At 38.3% G+C, this 22,417-nt stretch overlaps 1 long non-coding RNA gene across 1 annotated transcript; it reads left to right on the forward strand.

Annotated features, from left to right (window-relative positions):
- The first annotated feature begins 407 nt into the window (after nucleotides 1–407).
- LOC134810066 (uncharacterized) lies at nucleotides 408–17,720 on the forward strand. Its single transcript, XR_010157183.1, has 3 exons — nucleotides 408–812; nucleotides 8,335–8,456; nucleotides 17,627–17,720. It is a non-coding gene; the product is annotated as an uncharacterized LOC134810066 (long non-coding RNA).
- Nucleotides 17,721–22,417: the final 4,697 nt, after the last annotated feature.

Raw genomic sequence — 22,417 nt, forward strand, 5'->3', positions numbered from 1 at the left:
TGCTCAAGTGTTAGTAATACAGTAAAAAAAACCTGAAAATACAGTTTTTATATTCAAAAGGTCTTGTGGGAAAGACAAACACTATAATTATGAAGAAAAAGACCAATATATACTTTGTTTTGTTATCCACTAGACTTTGAATTACTTTAAGGCAACTACAATGGCTGCCTATATATGGTGATCCTTGAACATGAGGAGAGAGGCCATTTCTCTTACTGTCTCCTGTCTCTGAAGAGAAGGAGGAAGTAAAAGCTGAAAAACAACAGGAATGAAGTCAGTGGCAAGACCAACCGGTGCCACTGACCAGGCCGGAGGTTAAAGATTAACCCCTCACTCTAACTACATGTGCTATCTATAGACCTTAATCTATCACGACCCTTTCACGTGGACCCCTTAGAGTTGTAAGCCATTAAAAGGGCCAGGAACTCATTCTTCGGAGCTGGGTTCTTGAGACGCCAAGTCGGCTGACGCTCCTGGTGGAATAAAGCGTCCTCTTTCTTTAACCAGGTGTCTGAGGGGTTTTGTCTGCCGCTCATCCTGCTACATTTCTTGGTTCCCTGGCCAGGAAGCGAGGTGATTAATGGAAGGTCGAGGCAGCCCCTTAGATGGCTTATGCCTGCCCTGCGGACCATCCCTGCGGGGAACTCTGGCCAGCTTGAGAGACATGGATCCTGAGAGCGCTGCCGGGTAGGCATTTGCCCTGGTGGAACACCTCATCAGAGCAGTGCAGGGCAGGCCCCCCCGCGGAGGATCAACGCAGCAGCTGAACACTGGGAAGGAACCGCGCTTGGAGTCCGGACATCTGGAATACGGTAGGACCGGTCCTGGGAACTTGCCCACTTTATTTGAGTGGAAGGGTGGCCTGATCACCCTCGGTGTGCCCTTATCGGCACTTTGGTCTCAGTGTTGATTTTGATTTGGCTTGACCTGTTTGCAGAAAGGAAAGTGAAAGTGAGTGAGTGCTTGAGTTTAAGATGGGCAAGGTGAGTGAATGACCCCTTTACCCTTTCCTTCTTGTGGTGTGAGTGTTGTTTTGTCTCGGGAGGAAAATAGGTGGAACGCAAAGTAAGCCCACTCCGCTAGGAACTATGTTGAAAAATTTCAGGAAGGATTTAATGGAGACTATGGAGTTACTATTGAGAGCGTACTGGCAGTCCTCACAGCCCTGGCTCGCTCTCGGCGCCTCCTCTGCCTGGGCTCCCACTTTGGTGGCACTTGAGGAGCCCTTCAGCCCACCGCTGCACTATGGGAGCCCCTTTCAGGGCTGGCCAAGGCCAGAGCCGGCTCCCTCAGCTTGCAGGGAGGTGTGGCGGGAGAGGCGCGAGCGGGAACCGGGGCTGCGCGCGGCGCTTGCGGGCCAGCTGGAGTTCAGGGTGGGCGTGGGCTTGGCAGGCCCCGCACTCGGAGCAGCCGGCCGGCCCTGCTGGCCCTGGGCAAAGAGGGGCTTAGCACCCGGGCCAGCGGCTGCGGAGGGTGTACTGGGTCCCCCAGCAGTGCCGGCCCACCGGCGCTGCGCTCGATTCCTCGCCGGGCCTTAGCTGCCTCCCCGCGGGGCGGGGCTGGGGACCTGCAGCCCGCCATTCCTGAGCACCTCCCCCCACCACCGTGGGCTCCTGTGCGGCCTGAGCCTCCCCGACGAGCACCGCCCCCTGCTCCAGGCACCCAGTCCCATCGACCACCCAAGGGCTGAGGAGTGCGGGCGCACGGCACCGGGACTGGCAGGCAGCTCCACCTGCAGCCCCCGTGCGGGATCCACTGGGTGAAGCCAGCTGGGCTCCTGAGTCTGGTGGGGAGGTGGAGAACCTTTATGTCTACCTCAGGGATTGTAAATACCCCAATCAGCACCCTGTGTCTAGCTCAGGGTCTGTGAATGCACCAATGGACACTCTGTATCTAGTTAATCTAGTGGGCACCTGCAGAACCTTTGTGTCTAGCTCAGGGATTGTAAACGCACCAATCAGCGCCCTGTCAAAACAGACCACTCTGGCTCTACCAATCAGCAGGATGTGAGTGGGGCCAGATAACAGAATAAAAGCAGGCTGCCCGAGTCAGCAGTGGTAACCCGCTCGGGTCCCGTTCCACACTGTGGAAGCTTTGTTCTCTCGCTCTTTGCAATAAATCTTGCTACTGCTCAATCTTTGGGTCCACACTGCTTTTATGAGCTGTAACACTCACCGCGAAGGTCTGCAGCTTCGCTCCCGAAGGCAGCGAGACCACGAGCCCACTGGGAGGAACGAACAACTCCAGACATGCCGCCTTAAGAGCTGTAACACTCACCACGAAGGTCTGCAGCTTCACTCCTGAGCCAGCGAGACCACGAGCCCACCAGAAGGAACGAACAACTCCAGACGCGCCACCTTAAGAGCTGTAACACTCACCGCGAGGGTCTGCGGCTTCATTCTTGAAGTCAGTGAGACCAAGAACCCACCAATTCCGGACACACTATGACACAAGGAAAATTGAGAACTTTGTGTGAGCTAGACTGGCTGGCATTAGAAGTGGGTTGACTATCAGAAGGAAGCCTAAACAGGTCCCTTGTTTCAAAGTATGACACAAGGTAACTGGTAAGCCAGGACACCCAGACCAGTTTCTGTACATAGACATTTGGTTACAGCTGGTTTTAGACCTCCCATAGTGCTAAGAGGACAGGCAGCAGCAGTACTAGTGGCAAAGGGACAGACAGCCAAAACTGTTTGCCTTTTAGTGGGAAGATCTGGGGTCAGCTGTCACCACTCAGTATACTTGGACCCGGTTTCCCTAAGGGTTGAAGAACTCCCCCACCATCTTCGGGGAGGCGCTGGATCAAGACCTCCAGAAGTTTCCTACCAGAGACCTAGGCTGCGTGTTGCTCCAGTACGTTGACAACCTCCTGCTGGGACCCCTGATGGCAGTCAGGTGCACCAAAGGAACGGATACTCTGCTCTGGCGCCTGGAGGACTGTGGGTATAAGGTGTCCAAGAAGAAAGCTCAGATCTGCAGATAGCAGGTACGTTACCTGGAATTTACTATCCGATAGGGGGAACACAGCCTGGGATCAGAAAGAAAGCAGTTCATTTGCAACCTACCAGAGCCTAAGACCAGAAGGCAGGTAAGAGAATTCTTAGGAGCTATGGGGTTCTGCAGGTTATGGATCCCAAACTTTGTAGTACTGGCCAAGACCCTGTATGGAGTCACAAAGGGGGCCGACAAGGAACCTTTCGAACGGGGGTCCCAACAACAACGAGGTTTTCATGAGTTAAAAGAGAAACTCATGCCAGCCCCAGACCTGGGGCTGCTTGACCCGACAAAGCCATTTACAATATGTTTGTCAGAGAGAAAAGATGGCAGTTGGAGTTTTGACCCAGACTGTGGGGCCCTGGCTGAGGTTGGTGGCCTACCTCTCTAAACAACTAGACGAGGCTCCTAAAGTTTGGCCCCCATGTTTGAGGGCCTTGGTAGCAACTGCCCTACTGGCTCAAGAAGTGGATAAGCTGACTCTTGGGCAAAACCTGAACATAAAGGCGCCCCCATGCTGTGGTGACTTTAATGAATACCAAAGGACATCACTGACTAACAAATGCTAGACTAAGTAGGTACCAAAGCTTGCTCTGTGAAAATACCCGCATAACCATTGAAGTTTGCAACACCTTGAACCCCACCACCTTACTCCTGGTATCAGCCCAGTTGAACATAACTGTGTAGAGGTGTTGGACTCAGTTTATTCTAGCAGGCCCAACCTCTGAGACCATCCTTGGACATCAGTAGACTGGGAGTGTACGTGAATGGGAGCAGCTTCGTCAACCCACAAGGAGAGAGCTATGTGGGATGTGCAGTGGTAACCCTGGACGCTGTTATTGAAGCCAAATTGTTGCCCCAGGGTACTTCAGCTCAGAAGGCCGAACTCATTTCTTTTATTCGGGCCTTAGAGCTAAGTGAAGGTAAGACTGTAAACATTTACACTGACTCTCAGTATGCTACTTATTCTAAAGAAGAGAAGGACTTTCTCCAGGCAGAGGGAGGGCAGGTGATAGAAGAGGGATGGATCTGGTTATCAGATGGAAGAATATCTGTGCCACAACTGCTAGGAGCCGCAGTCGTACTGGCTGTACATGAGACCACCCACCTCGGCCAAGAGTCACTTGAAAAGTTGTTAGGCCAGTACTTCTGCATCTCACATCTGTCAGCCCTTGCCAAAACAGTGGTGCAGCAGTATGTCACCTGCTGGCAGTACAACGCTAGGCAAGGTCCAACCGTCCCACCTGACATACAAGCTTATGGAGCAGCCCCCTTTGAAGATCTCCAAGTAGACTTCACCGAGATGCCCAAATGTGGATGTAACAAGTATTTGCTAGTTCTAGTGGGTGCATACTCTGGGTGGGTGGAGGCCTATCCAACACAAACTGAGAAAGCTTGTGAAGTAACCTGTGTGCTTCTCTGAGATCTCGTCCCTAGGTTGGACTGTCCTTACGAATTGGCTCAGACAATGGGCCGATGTTTGTGGCTGACTTGGTACAGAAGACAACAAAGGTATTGGGGATCACATGGAAACTACATACCACTTACCGACCACAGAGTTCTGGAAAGGTGGAGCGGATGAATCGGATTATCAAAATAGTTTAGGGAAAGTGTGTCAAGAAACAGGATTAAAGTGGGTACAAGCTCTCCCTATGGTATTGTTTAAGAGTAGATGTACCCCTTCTAAAAGAACAGGATATTCCCCTTATGAAATATTGTATCACAGTCCCCCTCCCATACTATGGGGACTCCCTGGCACTCCTTGAGAGCTAGGTGAAATTGAGTTACAGTGACAGCTACAGGCTTTAGGGAAAATTACACAAACAATTTCAGCCTGGGTAAATGAGAGGTGCCCTGTCAGCTTATTGTGCCCAGTTCACCCTTTCTCCCCAGGTGATTGGGTGTGGATCAAGGATTGGAACATAGCCCCCTTGCAGCCACGGTGGAAAGGACCCCAGACCATCGTCCTGACCACTCCCACAGCTTTAAAGGTAGAGGGAATCCCAGCCTGGATCCACCATAGCTATGTAAAACCTGCAACACTTGAGACCTGGGAGGCGAGACCAAGCCTGGACAACACCTGCAAAGTGACTCTGAACAAGATGGCAAGCCCTTCTCCAGTCATACCTGGAAGCTGACTGGCCCACACATGGCCGGAGCATGAGGATAGTTAGAGGCATGACAAAGCTGGCACATGTGCCTGTGCAGGTTTGGCACAGGCACAGGATCCCTGTTTGGAAAATGGTTTCTAGCTCTAGGAGGATTTAAAACTTTTATAATAGGAATAATAACAGTGTTAGGAACCTGCATGTTACTCGCCTGTATGGTACCTGTATTTCTCCAGAGGCTTTGTTACCACCTTAGTTCATCAAAAGACCTCAGCACAAGGGTATTACATGTATCACTATTGATCTGTCTCACAGGAAGACCTGGGTAGTGCAGATGAGAGTGAGAACTCCCACCAGTGAGTGAGGTTCTCAAATGGGGGAATGAGGAGAGAGGCCATTTCTCTTACTGTCTCCTGTCTCTGAAGAGAAGGAGGAAGTAAAAGCTGAAAAAAAATAGGAATGAAGTCAGTGGCAAGACCAACCCGCACCACTGACCAGGCCTGAGGTTAAAGATTAACCCCTCACTCTAACCACATGTGGTATCTATAGATCTTAATCTATCACAACCCTTTCACGTGGACCCCTTAGAGTTGTAAGCCCTTAAAAGGGCCAAGAACTCTTTCTTTGGAGAGCTCGGTTCTTGAGACGCAAGTCTGCCGACACTTCTGGCCAAATAAAGCCTCTTCCTTCTTTAACCCGGTGTCTGAGGGGTTTTATCTGAGGCTCGTCCTGCTACAAACAAACATTTTTGTATTCACCTTGATATCCTGGGCACCTGGGTTCCTAATGATAAATTGTTGAATTAAGCTATTCTGCTTCTCCTTCCCCTAACATATATCCCAATCCTTGTTATTACTCATGTTTTAGTTTCAGAGCAAGCTTTCAACCCACAGTTATCTTAGAATTTTGTTTTATTGTTTAATGGCTTCTTAATAAAATATTCCCCATCTGCTTTTATTAACTTCATTTAAAGTGCATAGTGCTTTGCATTTTTATAAGCCTAGTGGGTCCTGTTTGTTAATTTATTGAAGTGATGAATTTATTTTCATTTCACACAATTTTAGAGCTGTTATTTATTATTTCCCTCCTCCCCCCATCATTGAAGCCATTTGTATTTTATGTGGGTATATTCATGGTTCACATTGCTAGCTGTGGAGTCTGTTAATGTAACATCAATAATATGTATTTCAATTGACTTTCTTTCCCTTGAAGCCATGCCAGAGTGACTCTAAGGAAACAACAAGCAGAAGAATGAAAATAAAGATGAGAAAACAGAAAATAATTAAAATTTCCTCTGAAAAGCATGCCAATAGTTCATTCTTTTGGCAATTTTATATAAGCTAAAATAATTTATGTGCAATTACATTAAAATATACATTTATACTTCGTAAAGATGATTAGTGATTTTGTCTATATGCAGTTTTTGTTCACTTGAATTATTTTCACTAGGGGAAATAAATATTCAACCCCTTCTTTTTCATGATCACTAATGGCAATTCTAGTACAGCAGTTTCATGGTTGAATATCACAAATATCAGCATGAAACAATATCAGTATATACATATATAAACACATATATTTATAGGCATATGTAATACTTATATACATATAAGTATATACTACTTATAATTCTATATAAAAGATCCAAAGATAGCTATTGTGCTTTGGTCCTTAGGTTTTTTATTTCTTTATTGCAGGTTGACACACAGAGACTCAGAAGCTCCTGGTACCAAATTCAAACTTTTGTCCATCTAACTATTTAAAAAATAGCTCAGCCCAAGAAACAGATTTTTAGCCATTTAGAGTCTGCCTACTTCATATACAATGAGAAACCTCACCCCATTTCTGTGGGCCATTGATTAGATAGTCTTGTGGTTATAGGACTCCAAGTTCCTATTGCCCTTTACAGTGTTTGGACCCACACAACTCCAGCTGTATTGCTGAGCAAAAATCACCTAACATATTAGCCCCCTCTCTGATTTCCCTCCTCTCCAGAAGTTCTCTTGCCCTCCTTCCCCCTCAGGGTGATGGCCCCCTTGCCATAGCCTCTGAATAGCCTTATGCTGTGAAAGGCCTCCCCTTTTGTGCAACTCTGTCCCAGCATAGCCCAGTAGAGCCTCCGTGTGCCACTGTCCCTAGTCATCACATCTTCTTCCTCGATATCTGAAACCCCTACGTGAATTATAGCTATAATATTTATATGTAAAAATGAACGTTATACAACCTACCAAGTCACTCTGATAACCTAATTTTAATAAAAATTGGGGTTATAAACCTATTGTTTAAACAAATATATAAATAAAAATTTTATCCCTAAAACTTAAAGTATAATAATAATAATTTAAAAAATGATTTATACTCACATTTGTACTGTTATTTAAACAAATATAGAAGAATCCTTATATAACATGATTATAATTCATAATTACTTGAGTAATAAAAAGTTGACTCTCATTAAAATAATACACCTATAATTAAACCTTTTATTTTAGCATAAGCCACTTATGTATATTTCATTTTTATGTTTAGATGTAGGATTGAGACATCCTTTTGAGGATGTTTCTGCTAATTGTAGTTCCACTTTGGCTTTCTTACATATACAACCTTCTGAAAATAACATCCACAGTTTTTGGTTTCTGTTTAATTCATGTGAAGTGATAAATTGGACACTTTCGAAATAATTTGAGGGTAGAATCCTTTTGGATGTTTATAAATTTTACCCTCATTCTTTTATAGTTGCTTCAGCCACGATTAATTAATTAAGCAATTTCATCATATAATTTTCTTTTATTGAGTTTTTCCAAACATTAGAATTGGTCTTAGATACAAAAACTCTCTAGGCTTTTCACACAACCATTCCATTGGTCTGTACAATATTTAGATAAATTATTGAATTGGTAATTATAGCTCTTATTTGGAAATTTATCATAGCTGACTCTCAGTTCATCATTTTGCAACTTAATAGAAGCAAAATTGGAGGTAGTCTGTTGCCCTAAGGGTAACCCTTACCAATAACCATTCAGAGTTAGTAGGTTTTATAGTGGGAAATAAGAGTAGCCTGGTAGTTATGAACACTATAATAGACAATTGTGTCCCCCCTCACATTTGTATACTGAAGTTTATAATCCCCTTTGTGATTGTATTTGAAGATAGGGCCTTTTAAGGAGATAATTAACATTAAATATGGTCTTCAAGGTGGGTCACTAATCCAATAAGACTGATGTTTTTATAGGAAGAGGAAGAGACACCAGGAGTACTCAATCAAGAAAAGGCCATCTCCAAGCCAGGAAAAGAAGCCTCACTGAAAACCAGCTCTGCTAGCACCTTGATCTTGGACTTCTCGCCTCCAGAACTGTAAGCAAATTAACTTCTGTTGCTTAAGCCAGTCAGTCCCTGATACTTTGTTATGGGAGCTCTAACAGACTAAACAAATAGTGAGAATCAGTGGATTTACATGGCAGAATAGAGGCCCTTGTTAATTGAGTTCAATTAAGAGTTTCTATTGCATTTGTAAGTATCTCAATATGACTAACAGGTTGTCAGTGCTCACCACCAATCCTTTCTAGGCATGACATTCAGTTTCCTAGATTTTAATTTTTGTCCTTCAGGGTGTCTTTGATTCATATGGTCAGACAATACACCTGGGAAATGTTTTCTCCATCTTACGTACCTAATATCTTTCTGCTGCCTTCACATATAAATTGACAATTTTTCTCAAAACAAAATTCATGGATAACTTCTTCAAACTTTGATAAATATTGCCTACAGTCTCCTGGCGTTTAGTATTGCAGAGCAATCTGAGCAGAATGTGTCTTATTTCTTTGTACCTAGTATTATTTTTTCCCTAGGTGGTTATAGAATTCTTTTTGCCTTTTAGCTGTGATAACTCTCCTAGATATATTTTGATATTGTTTTCTTTTTATTGATTTCCTGAAATACGGCACTTACTCAGATGTCAGAATGAAGTTTTATTAGATGAAGGAAGTTTCTCATTAATTTGATTATTGTTTCTGCTGTATCTACCCTTATATATTTTGATTAAGCTTTGGGAATCTGTTCTCTACATGGTTTGTTTTCTTTATTCTCGTTTTAATTCCTTTATTCCATCTCTTTATGTTTTAGAAAAATTTCTTATGCTTTCTTCTACATCATTAATTTGATTTTCTGTAGTATCTAATATGTTTTCCTCTTCATTATATACAACATTCAGAAAACATAGTTTAGAAATAAATGAAATATGCTCAGTTACTCCTTATCTTAACTTTCCATTTTATTTGTAATTCATTTTAGAATTATATGTGTAGTGCCTTTGTGAGAACATAAAAAAGATTCAAGTTTTTTTTTCTGTTATTGCAGCCTATTTATTTGAAAGGAAAACAGTTCATAGTCTTTATGGAAGAAAAGATTGCATTCTTGAAATTCAGAATTTCTTTTTGTCCTTGATGCTTCTGATTTTACTGATTCTTATAGGTGACAATCTATCCCAACTCTGCCACTCACTATTTGAGTGATTTTTGACAAGTTATTTCAGATTTCTGTACCTAAATTTCCTTTTCTATAAAGTGGGATTGATAATAATAGTGTTGGTCTCATAGAGTTGTATTGAATATTAAGTCAATCGATGTATTTTTTTCATTTTCATGGCTAAGAAGAGTGTGTGTCATATAGCAAAAAATAAATAATTATTGTTTTGAAAAGAAGGAACACATACATTGATCTCCAGGAGAAAAGCATTTTTTTTCTACCCATTTTAACTTGCTCTGTAGGAGTAGTGTGTGTCCAATGTCATTTTTTCTGGTCATTCTATGATAGTTAAAACAATTTTCTGGCAGTTTTAACCATAGAATCTCATTTTAAGAACTGAAATGTTTTACACCTGCATGCAGAGCTAAAGCTTCTCCTTTCCCCCAGCTTGGGCCTGCTTCAGGCTGGAAGTCCGTAGCGGAAAGGTAGGATTGTCAGCATCTTTCATATTTCCTGAGCTTTGTGGTCTTCTCCTTTATCTTTGCCTTCTAGTTCACTTTCTGATCTATCAGGGTTGGAGTCTGAAGCTAAGGCAGGTGAGTGGGAAGAACTAACCTGAAGGAAAGGTCTTAATGAGATAATTCTCTTGTAACACACTATTAGAGCTTTCTGGGCATACAGATGTTCAAATAGACTTGCTTCCTTGGCAAGCATGTGTGAATTCTTCAGAGGTTGCCTACGGTGACTTCTGCACTGCAGATTTCACTGGCTTGGACATAGAACTTCACTCTGAAACTCTTGATTTTCTACTTCTCCTGAGGATCAGAAGCTTGATAGGGTCCCTCACTTTGTCAGGTCAGAACCATTTTGAGGCAGTGCTCCTCCAACAGAGCTCCAGCTGAGTGACCTTCTTGTGCATCCTGGATACTCCCCATCCTTGTCTTGCCAAAGAGGGGAAGAAGTTTCAGGTTCTGCAGTGAGGGCATTTTAAAATCGGCATCCTCTCTTCAGCATTCATTCTGTCTGAGTTACTGGAAGAGAGAGGGTTTTAATTAATAACTAATAGATTAGTTACTACAGGCAGCAGATGTTTGGGACTCCCATAAGAGTCCATAACATGAAGAAGGAGGAGAAGCATCCTTTTACTCTTTACCATTGGCCGTTGCACAGCATTCGTACCTCATGCTCTCCAGTGTTTTGGTGGCAGTGCCTCACAGGAGGGTGTGATGCCTAGAAGAAGATAGTGGGAGATTCTAGTGCTAGATGCTGAAAACAACATTGCTTAACAGACAGGGGACAAGCAGTAACCTTGCCTGGCAAAATGGAGTGTTCAGGGCAGAAGCAATAGCACCTAGTTGTGATTGTTGAAGCAGCAATGGCATATGAAAAATTCACAGTGCTGGGTGGAAGTGATGGCACCATAGGGGAGGGTCCGCAATGCCCAGCAAAGGCAGAAGATAAAATGAACTGTACGCTTGTTTTGAGAATAGCTTAGGTACCCTCAGGGACTTCTGTGTTTATTTTGGGAGACTTTGAAGTAGCTATATATTCAGAATTGTACAGTGGAGGGAAAGAAGCAGCACTCTATCCCCCCAGAGTGAGCCATTGAAATTGCTGTTTCTTACAGTGATACCTTGAGCAATATGGACGTTAGTGGTGCCGACCTCCCTTGCAGTAAAAAAAAATCTGTGTATAACTTTTGACTTCCCAAAAATGTAACAACTATTATTCTACTATTGATCAGAAGCCTTACTGATAACACGGCCAATTAACACATATTTTACATGTGATATTTATTATATACTGCATTCTTATAATAAAGTAAGCCAGAAAAAAGAAAATGTTCTTAAGAAAATCATAAGAAAGAGAAAATGTATTTAGTATTCATTAAGTGAAAGTGGATCATCATAAAAGTCCTCATCCTTGTTATCTTCAAGTTGAGTAGGCTGAGGAGGAAAAGATGGGGTTAGTCTTGCTGTCTCAAGAGTGGCAGAAGCAAAATAAAATTCATCTAAAAATGGACTCATGATGTTCCAACTCATGTTGTTCAAGCATTAACAGTACCTTGTTTCATATAACTGATAAGGCTTTTCAGAAACATGGGTTATTTGTAGATTTCAATAATCCATGGACAGTACACAGAATAGATTACAGTATGTTCAAAGTCAAATATAACCACAATTCACATTGAATCAGAGATTTTCTCTCGTTTTAAATTAGATGTTTTAGAAAGTTGTATTAATTTTTATACTCAAGCTAATTTTTATTAGTCAAGCTACTATTTAGTAACTTTAGTGTTCTTACAGAAAATAGTGTTAATGTAACTCCCAGGTTTTCCTGATTTTCAAATAATTACAGCTTAAGACTGTATATAATAAGTGATAGCTACAAGTGATTGCTAAAATTTTAAATTTGAAACAAAGAAACAGATTTCTCTGTGTTTCTTAACAAGAAGCATAACTTTTTTTTAAAAAAATGCTACACTTAGAAGGCATTTGCAGTTGGGCATGGTGTCTCATACCTGTAATCCCAGCACTTTGGGAGGCTGAGGTGGGAGGATAGCTTGAACCCAGGAGTTCAGGACCAGCCTGGGAAACATAGTGAGACCACATCTCTACAAAACCTAAAAGAATTAGCCAAGCATGATGGTGCATATCTGTGGTCCCAGCTACTCAGGAGGCCAAAGTGGAAAGATTGCTTGAGCCAAGGAGGTTAAGGATGCAGTGAGCCTGATCATGCCACTGCACTCCAGCCTGGGTACCAGAGCAAGACCTTAGGTCAACTATTCTGGCATTAAAATTATTCCTTTTTTTTTTTTTAAATCTGTTATTCCTTATACATGGATTGCTCTTTTCTCAGATAACATTTACCAAAATCATACCAACCCGTAAAATCCAAGCTAACATTCTCCTTGCTGAAAATTTTTTCTTGACCATATTAACAAAAAAAAAAATTCTTCTTAAATTTATTAATTGTGTGATGTATTTTATTTTATTTCCATATCTATTTCAGTTCTACTATCAAATTTAACCATGTTGTAACTCCCATGGCACTCTAGCACCATGCACTGTGTGCAGCAGAAACTAAGCAACACTATTAAATTCATAATTTTTGTCTGTTAACAGGAAATTAAAATTTAGAAATCTGTAAGTATGCTTTCAGATTTATTATTTATTAGAAGAAATGCAACCCAATACAAAAATAGGCAAAGGATGAAAATAATTTCATTAAAATGCAAATCCAAATGGCCATTAAATATATGTGAAAGGATGTCAAACTCATTGAGAGTTTTGGGTAATGAAAATGAAAGTCACAGTGTGAGACTACTTCCTACCATTAGACTTGCAAAACTTCAAAAGAGTGACAGCACTACCTCCAACAATGATGTGGGCAAAATATATGCCGTGACCTTGCTGTGGGAGAAGTGAGCTTGAATGCTTTCTTGGAAAGGTATATGACAATGTATTCAGAATATATAAATATGGTGTGTGTGTGTATATATACACAGCTTATATATATATAACATGTTATATGTACATATATGTTATATATACATATATTTATAACATATATAACATATATAACAGCATGTACACACACACACACACACATATATATATATATATATATATATATATATATATATATATATATATATATATACAGCTTTTGACCCAGCAATTCCACTTCTGGGAATGTATCCTATAGAAATAGGAGCAAAAATACTGTGAGGGGGACTATTATAGTACCTTTGTAGTGGGAAAAACTGGGAATAAAGTAAATGTTCCTGTGGGCTAAATAAATGGTTAAATAAATTTAATATAGTATTTGAAATTATCCTGCCATTAAGAGTTAGTTCTAAAACATTCAGATTGGAAAACGATGTTACAAGATTACTTAGAGAAATTTTGCCTAGGTTTAGAAATGGGGCTCTTCCCTAGATAAGGATTATCCCTTGCCTGTCGCTTGTCATTGAGATCCCATCTCCTCCGACCTCTTGTATTTGTCTGTATCCTCTAGTGTTTGTTAACATGCTGCCTTTTATCTGTAGATAACTATTTTCATGTATGTAACTTGTCTTTTTAGCCTCTTGCCATTTTTTATACAACATTAAGGCTCACTCATTGTGCATAGTAGGCACACAGACATCTTTTTTTGTTTGATTGATTGTTTTACTGAGTGAACCTTGTTAATAGATTACGGGTCTATAGGCCTTGGTATTTGTCAGTAAAATGGTTTCCTATTCTTGTCCATTTTGCACTCAGGGCTATAGCTACTCTATTCAATTATTCAATTATTTTGCTGAAAACTTGGAGAGTCTATTTGTTACAGAATGTAATAAAAATGTAAAGCCATTGCCATTAATAAATAACAAAACCTTTGTGTCTATTTCCCAGCAGCAAGCATAGTTTAAGTGAGTATGCATGTTGTTCAAGATTAAGTAAATCACCATAGACAAGGAAAATTACACCATAGCTTATGTGATCAGATCAAAACAACAGTCATTTTCTCCACCAATGATTCCTATTAAATGAATTGTATGCTAACAGTTTCCAATAATGAGTTGGATTTAATAAATTATGTACTCTTCATAACTTTTTAATGTACATTCTTCCAAGACTTGCCTGTTCCCGTAAGGCAAACAGCCTCTGCACATCAGAAATAAAAGCAAAATGAATGAAATTGGAATGGCTGAAGCATAACTAGTGGTAATGGGATTGGTCTTACTTCACTTTCTCTGTCACCCACCAGACATGAGAAATCTCCCACAAGAGGCTCAGTGTTATCTTTGTTTCCTGAGTTTTTTTCTCCCATAAGTATTAGATATTGGTTACCGACAACAACTGGATAGTGTTTGTGATTGATTTATGGACTGCTCTGTTACACCAGAAACCTTATTTCTAAAATATAGTAGGTAAAAGTAGCCAACCGAGAAAACACACACACACACACACACACACACACACACATACACAGAGAGAGAGAGAGAGAGAGAGAGAGAGAACAAAAGATCTAAATGAGAAATCATTGACAAGATATTTAACAATTCTTTTAAATCTTTAATCTTTCCAGTATAGCAAAGGAACATTAAATGAGAAACAAATCAGCAGTGATATTAGAGATGCTTTCTAGGTTTTGAAAATCCATCCACAGAAAGTAAATTCAATTGGCTAGGATTCACTTAATAAGCCTAACATGTACTTTTGTATTCTAACTCAAATATCCTAGTTATTCTTTTTTATTATCATCTTTATTGAATACTCAATCTGATCGAACTGAATTACTTCCATTCAGAAATAAACTTGATCTTTTGAAAAATATCATAAAGTTAATCCCATTCATTTTGCATCCCTTTCTAAAGTTTAGAAAAAGTATTCCTAGTTTTAATGGGATAAAAATAAGGGATATTTATGGGCTATATATGAATGGTAAATTTGTCTTTCAAAGCATGATACTATTAAGGTAAACATTTTTAGTAGGTGGTATAGCAGGTGATGTTTGCACTTAGACAAGTGATTAAGCCAACACTGATTATTTTGAAAAAAAATTACTGTATCGAAATTGTTAAAGTAATTGTATATATTAGAGACAATACTATGTGTTTGCCAAACCTCTTCCTCTTCCTTTTGGGCCTGTGGCTTGACTGCATTTTCCAGTAGATTAGGTAGGGTTATATGGCAAAAGTCCAGGTATAGGAATATGGCCTCCATGCTCTTTCTTTCCTACCGGATTGTATATAAGGGATGTGGTATCACACTGGCAAAAGCCAGTGCTGTGAATGTCTGCACACCGCAGAGACCCTGATGACCCAAATCTGACTGTGAGGTCAACAAGGAATGAATTTCTATCAGGTTAAGCCACTGAAATCTTGAATGTTTGTTAAAGTAGCTAGCTTTTCTGACAAATGTATTATGTCCTAGGCAGGATGCTTTCAGATGTTACAAAAAGATCAACTTAAAATGACTTAAACAATAAGGACATTTATAATCTCACATAACAAGAAGTCCAGAATTGATAAAATTGTAGTGTTCATAAATTCAATGATTCAGTAAAATCATGAAAGATCCATACTTTTCCATCTTTCCACTCTGTGCCTTTTTAGTCTGCCTTACCTCTTGGTCACAAAACAGCTCCTGCAGTGCCAGACATCGCACAGAAAAAATAATGGCCAAAGGCAGTAAAATGACATTTCTCATTATGGTTCTCTTTTAAGAACAAAAATAATCCTTTCCAGAAACTATTCTGTAGACATTTTTTTTAACATCTTATTTCTCAGCTTTTTTCCAGACCAATCACTTGAAGGGGCAATGGTGTAGACTATTCAAGATTGATTTGTGGGAACTTAGTCTTTTCTGAAATACATGGCTGGCCAGTAATACCTGAAAAAAAGAAAAAAGAGCAAAGAGGAAAGGGAAAATGGCTTTTATGTAAACAGTAGTATATACTTAGATCATTTAAAGTTTATTAGTAAAAAATTATATTCAATTTATATAGTATTCAATATTCAATTTATATAGCATTGAAGGCACCCACTTAATCTTATAGGAGGGTGCTATTGGTGCAGATGCTATTGCTAGAAATGTTGACATTTATGTAAAGACATGATGACTAAGCATTTAAAAATTTATAGATAGATATGGAAAAGAAGAAAACTATATTTATTCAAGACTTCTCATCCAGAAAGCCAGAATTGATGAATACATTTACTCAGCTTAGTTTATGGCTTTATATACAACAAAGTAGTATATATATATATAGTATAGTATGTATATATATACTACTTTATACGTATATATAGTATAGTGTGTATATATAGTATAGTGTATATATATACTACTTTGTTGTATTGTGTATATGTATACATACTATATATAGTATAGTATATGTATTACTTTATATATACTATACACTACTTTATATATATAGTATAGTGTATATATATACTAGTTGTATAATATCTATATATACACATTACATATAGTATAGTATATATATTACTTTGTTGTATTATATATATACTACTTTGTTGCATATAAAGTGTATATAACTACTTTCTTGTATATAAAGTGTATATATATGTATAAATTTTTAAAAATTGACAGATAAAATATTATGTATTTTCCATGTACAACATGATGTTTTGAAGTATATATACATTGTGGAATGACTAAATCCAGCTAATTAACATGTGCATTACCTCTTGAAGTTATAGTTCTTTTGTAATGAGGACTAACATCCATTATCTTAGCATTTTTCAAGAATACTATATTATTAACTATAGTCATCATGTTGTAAAATACATCTCTTGAACTTGCTCTTCCTGTCTAACCAAAATTTTGAATCCTCTGACCAACATCTCCTCAACTACCCTCCACATCCACCCTAGCCTCGGTAACCACCATTCTCCTCTCTACTTCTATGAGACCAGCTTTTTCAGATTCCATATATGAGGGAGATCAAACGGCACTTGTCTGCCTGTTCCTTTCTTATTTTACTTAAGTTATGTCCTCCAGGTTCATCCATGTTGCAAGTGACAAGATTTCTTTCTGTTTATGGCTGAATTGTATTCCATTGTATATATATACCACATTAAAAAATCCACTTATTCATTAATGGACACTGAAGTCTATATCTTGGCTATTGTGAGTGGTGCTGTAATGAACATGAGAGTGAAGCTATCTCTTTGACATACTGATTTCAATTCCTTTGGATATGTACATAATAGTGGCCTTGCTGGATCTTATGGTAGTTCTATTTTTAGTTTTTTGGGGGAAACTCCATACTGTTTTCAATAATGGCTATACTAATTTACATTCTCACAGTGTGCAAACGTTTCCTTTTTTCCACATCCTTGCCAACACTTGTTATGGTGTATCTTTTTATTTCTTAGAGACAGGGTCTCACTCTGGCACCCAGGCTGGAGTGCAGTGGTGTGATCACCACTCACTGCAGCTGTGACCTCCTGGGCTAAAGCAATCCTCTCACTTCAGTCTCCCAAGTAACTGGGACTACAGGCATGTGCCACCATGCCTGGCTAATTCTTTTTTAATTTTTTGTAGAGATGAGGTCTCACTGTGTTGCCCAGACTGGTCTTCAACTCATGGACTCAAGCTATCCTCCTGCTTCAGCCTCCCATTGTGCTCGGATTTACAGGTATGAGCCACCATGGCTGGTCTTTTTCATCTTTTTGATAATAGTCATTCTAACAGATGTGAGGTGATATCGCACTCTGGCTTTATTTGGTATTTCCCTGATGATCAGTGATGCTGAGCATTTTTTCGTATACCTGCAGGCTATTTGCGTGTGTTCTTTTGGGAAATGTCTAGTTAGGTCCTTTGCCCATTTTTTAATTGGGTTATTTATTTTTTTGCTATCAAGTTGTTTGAGTCCCTTATATATTTTGGATATTAACCCCTTATCAGATGTAGAGTTTGCAAATATTTTTTCCCATTCTATAGGTTGTCTCCTCACTCTGTTGTTTCCATTGCTGTAGAGAAACTTTTTAGTTTGGCGCATTCTAGTTTATCCATTGTTGCCTGTGCCTTTTGGGTTTTTTCCAAAAAGTCATTGTCCAGACCAATGTCATGGTATGTTTTTTCTGTGTTTTATTCTAGTAATTTTATTTATAGTTTTTGGTCGTACGTTTAAGCCTTTAACCCATTTCAAGTTGATTTTTGTATATGGTATGAAATAAGAGTTTCTTTTGCATTTGGATATCCAGTTTTCCCAATATCATTTATTGGCACAACTGTCCTTTCCCAATTCTGTTTTGTTGATGCCTTTGTCAAAAATCAGTTGGCTGTAAATGCAGTGATTAATTATTATTTTTTTTTTTTGCTAGTACCATGCTGTTTACGTTGCTATAGCCTTGTAGTGTATTTTGAAGTCAGGTAATGTGATGCCTTTAGCTTTGTTCTTTTTGCTTAAGATTTCTTTGGCTATTCTGAGTCTTTTGTGGTTCCATATGAATTTTAGGATTTTTTTTTCTCTGTATGTGAAGAATGTTGTTGTTATTTTGTTAGGAATTGCACTGAATCTGTAGATTGCTTTGGGTAGTATGAACATTTTAATACTATTAATTCTTCCAATCCACAGACATGGAATGCCTTTCTGTTTATTTCTGTCTCCTTCAACCTATTTCATTAATGTTTTATACTTTTTAATGTAGACATCTTTTACCTCTTTGCTTAAATTTATTCATAAGTATTTAATTTTTGTAGCTATTTAAAATGGGATTTAGAAAAATGTCTTCTTCAGATTTTTGCTGTTAGTGTATAGAAACACTACTGATTTTTCTGTGTTGATTATGTATCCTGCAACTTTACTGAATTTATTTAATAATTCTAGCAGTTTTTAGGGTCTTATTATTATATCACATGCAAACAGAGACAGTTTAACTTCTTCCTTTCCAATTTGCCATTTTTTTTTCTCTTGCCTAATTGCTCTGGCTAGGACTTTCATTACTTTATATAGATTAGATGTGCTGAGAATGGGCATCCTTGCCTTGTTACAGAAAAGCTTTCAACTTTGCCCAATGGGGCATGATGTTAGCTGTGAACAAAGTGTATCTTCCTCGTAGGGATAAAATGATCCCAGAGGTCAAGAAGACAATTTAGAGCTGTTGAGCCCAACTCCATATATCACAGACAAGAAAATTAAATTTCATAATGATTAAGTAAATGTTACCAGAGCATATAAAAAATCAGCTCCTTGCAAGGCAGGAACCACGGTGGAATTTTACGTATTTTCAGTCTAAAGCTTTTTAAACACAGTGTAGTCCCTTAATGTATAAACATCAGTTAGAAAAAATGGCACTTACATAAAAGAGAAATGAATTCCATGTGTGCAAAGCAGCATACCCAGCGATTCTTAAAATACTGGTAACTGTAAAATTTACTAAGCTTTCCCTGGGCACTGTACTAAGTATTTCACATTGAATTGTTTTAATTATTTATCACAACAATCCTATGATGTAGATTTTATTAATTCCCTCATTTTGTATGTGCTGAGACTAGCTTTCAGAGAAGGTAAATCTATTTTATCATCCAGAATCCATTCCTCAATTTTGTAGTTGTGGCTCTTTAAGGTAACAACTACTGGGGTAACTTGAGATAGGACAAAGACCAATCAGTCAGAAGTTACCTATTTTTATCTTTGTAAAGACCAGGAGATAGAGAGACAGGCAGTCTAGCAGCTCAAGTTGGTATTAACAATGGATATTTTTTAGAAAGAGTATCAGAAGAAATACATTTTCCCAATAGAAAATTAAACAGTATTTCATTATAACTCTTTTTCAATACTGTATCCACCCATACTAGGCAGTCAAAGGAAAGTTTTAGGGGGTGCAGGATTATCATCTTGGTCTTGCAATCTTTGATATTCATCTTGGAAAGTCCCTTTTCATCATCTCCTTGTGAGCTCTTGGATTTTGATGGCTCATTCTGAGAAATAAGACTGCTGAATACAGCAACCACTTGCTTATATCACAGAGACTTTCATTGTGTACTGGTTAAATAATTTTTTGTGACACAGTAAGAAAAACATCAAATTATTGTTCTACTGATTTTACCTCTCCTATCAGTGAGAAGGTGTAGATAAATGGCCTAATAGAATTTTAGAATTATAGTTGTTTAATTTTCTCAGGTGGTTCAGAACACACATCTCAGTGGAAATGTAAACAACCTCAAATTTCCCATGCTAGTGAAATATAGGCTAAGGAATGTTTCAATTTCCACTTATATAGGAACATCTTTTTTATGGAAAGACTTTGAACCTGACCCATTCCAAAGAAGTTTTATTTTGCTCTAGAGGTAATAATCATTTTTTTCTACAAGAATAATTCATATTCTAGCATATTTAATGGATGTATTTGGAAAGATGTCTTATGACATCTCAGCCTGCTATAGCAAAGCACTACATGATGGTTGCATTACAGCTTTGATCTTTAAAATTTCAGTGAATAAAATCTAATTTTTATTTATCCACTATATAGAAAGAGGTATGTACAAATATGCTTGCAAAAGCGATTATGTATGAGAAACAGCTACTCAATTGGCCTATTGAGTTTAATCATTTGTTTGTGCATGGCTACAGAAAATGTTCTTTACTAAATGTTAAGGGAGAAATATCTTTAGAAAAACTAGAATTATTACATACACTATTACTTAATAAATGGCACGTAGTGATTCTTTGAAAATCTTAGTGAGAGCACAATGGTGTTTATAGAAGAAGGATGTAGAATAGAAAATGTTGTTTCCATATAATTAACAGTGGGATGGGTGCTTATATTGTTGGCTGTCTGAGTCACGGGTTTGTGGATATTAAAACACTACCACCACCACCAATGTCCTCATTATTATATTTCAAATGGCAATGATAGTGCTTTATTTCCATTTGTCATAAAATTCTTAATTCAAAAGGAGATCATTCAGAATTAATACATTGACTTCTTCATCTACGAGTTCATATTTGTATTTATTTTTTACTTTTAGTCAGTTTAGCTAGCTAAAATTTAATTGGATTTTTGTTGATTTATGTGCATCAAATCTCTTGATTTGTGGTTATTTAGATTTGTTTCTGTCTGTGCAAAATAACTGTATCTATAAACATTGAAGGTACTGTAAAAAATCTATTATACTATAAGAAGTAATTAGAATCAAGTTTGGGAAAATTAATTTGAGTTAGAATCTTTGTTGAATTGGTGCCTTAAGGAGCCACATTGTTGATTCGATTGACTCCAAATCATCTAAGACAGATGATACATCTTTTAAGTTTTCCCAAGGTGAGTAGATTCCATAAGCTTCTGTGATAACATTTTCCTGCATTTAAATATGGAAATGAGAAGCATTATTTTTTATTTTGTTTCATTTTTCTTAGGTACATTTAAAATGTTTGCTTTCTTTTCTGGCTTCAGTGGAGATGAATAAAGCTGATAATAAAACACTGTTCAAATGTAGGGCCACATTTGTCTTGTCATCGTGTTTTCCTGTCATTGTAACTGGCAAATAGTAGGTGCCTGATAACTATTTGTTGAAAATATAAATTAACAAATAAAGTCTATATTTAATGACTTTTCAATCTTCTTTTCCTTATAGCCAAATAATCCTAATTTTTGTACAACTATATAATACTATATCTGCAATTCAGTAATTATAAAATCTCCTATAATAGCATTTTTTTCATAATGTATTTGGCAGCAAAATTTAACCTTATGTGAATTCATTGTTTTGGTGGCAAACTTTGATCTGAATTGACATGAGGATGTTTATAGCTTTTCTTTATTTACTTGGTATGCATATTCATATATATATTTTTAGAAATATTAACAGTATTCTGCCTTTTACCCTACTGGGCTGTTACATAACATAAGGTATGTGCACTCTTTTCCCCTTATAAAATGTCCACCTCCCACAAACCTCTCTGAAATTCTATAAAAATCCACATCTAGCTTCAAATACTTTGAGTACAAAACTAGGAAATTGTATTACTATTATCTGATCTTTTTAGTTATCTTAGACATCTGTCTGTAAGTTTCATGTATAATGCTCTACCACGATGTCAAACAATCAATACTCACAGTTCAACAAGAATGTCTCTTGTTTTTCTTATAATAAAGGTACATGCCAAACTTTTTCTAAGGTTTCCATGTCTCTTCTCTTTAACCCAGAGGAACCACTTATAAGAAGGGGCAATTCAGCTTCTATGAACATCCAGTTTTGACCTCTCTTTGGAGAGTGCTAACAAGGATGCCAATTAATGTCAGTTGTGATAGCAAAGTTTTATGATTTTGACAGGGATTATTTTTAAAGAAATGAAGTGTCTCACCTACTCATTTCACATAGAATTGTGAT

Source organism: Pan troglodytes, chromosome 4 (genome assembly GCF_028858775.2).
Source record: "Pan troglodytes isolate AG18354 chromosome 4, NHGRI_mPanTro3-v2.0_pri, whole genome shotgun sequence".
Lineage (NCBI taxonomy): Eukaryota > Metazoa > Chordata > Mammalia > Primates > Hominidae > Pan > Pan troglodytes.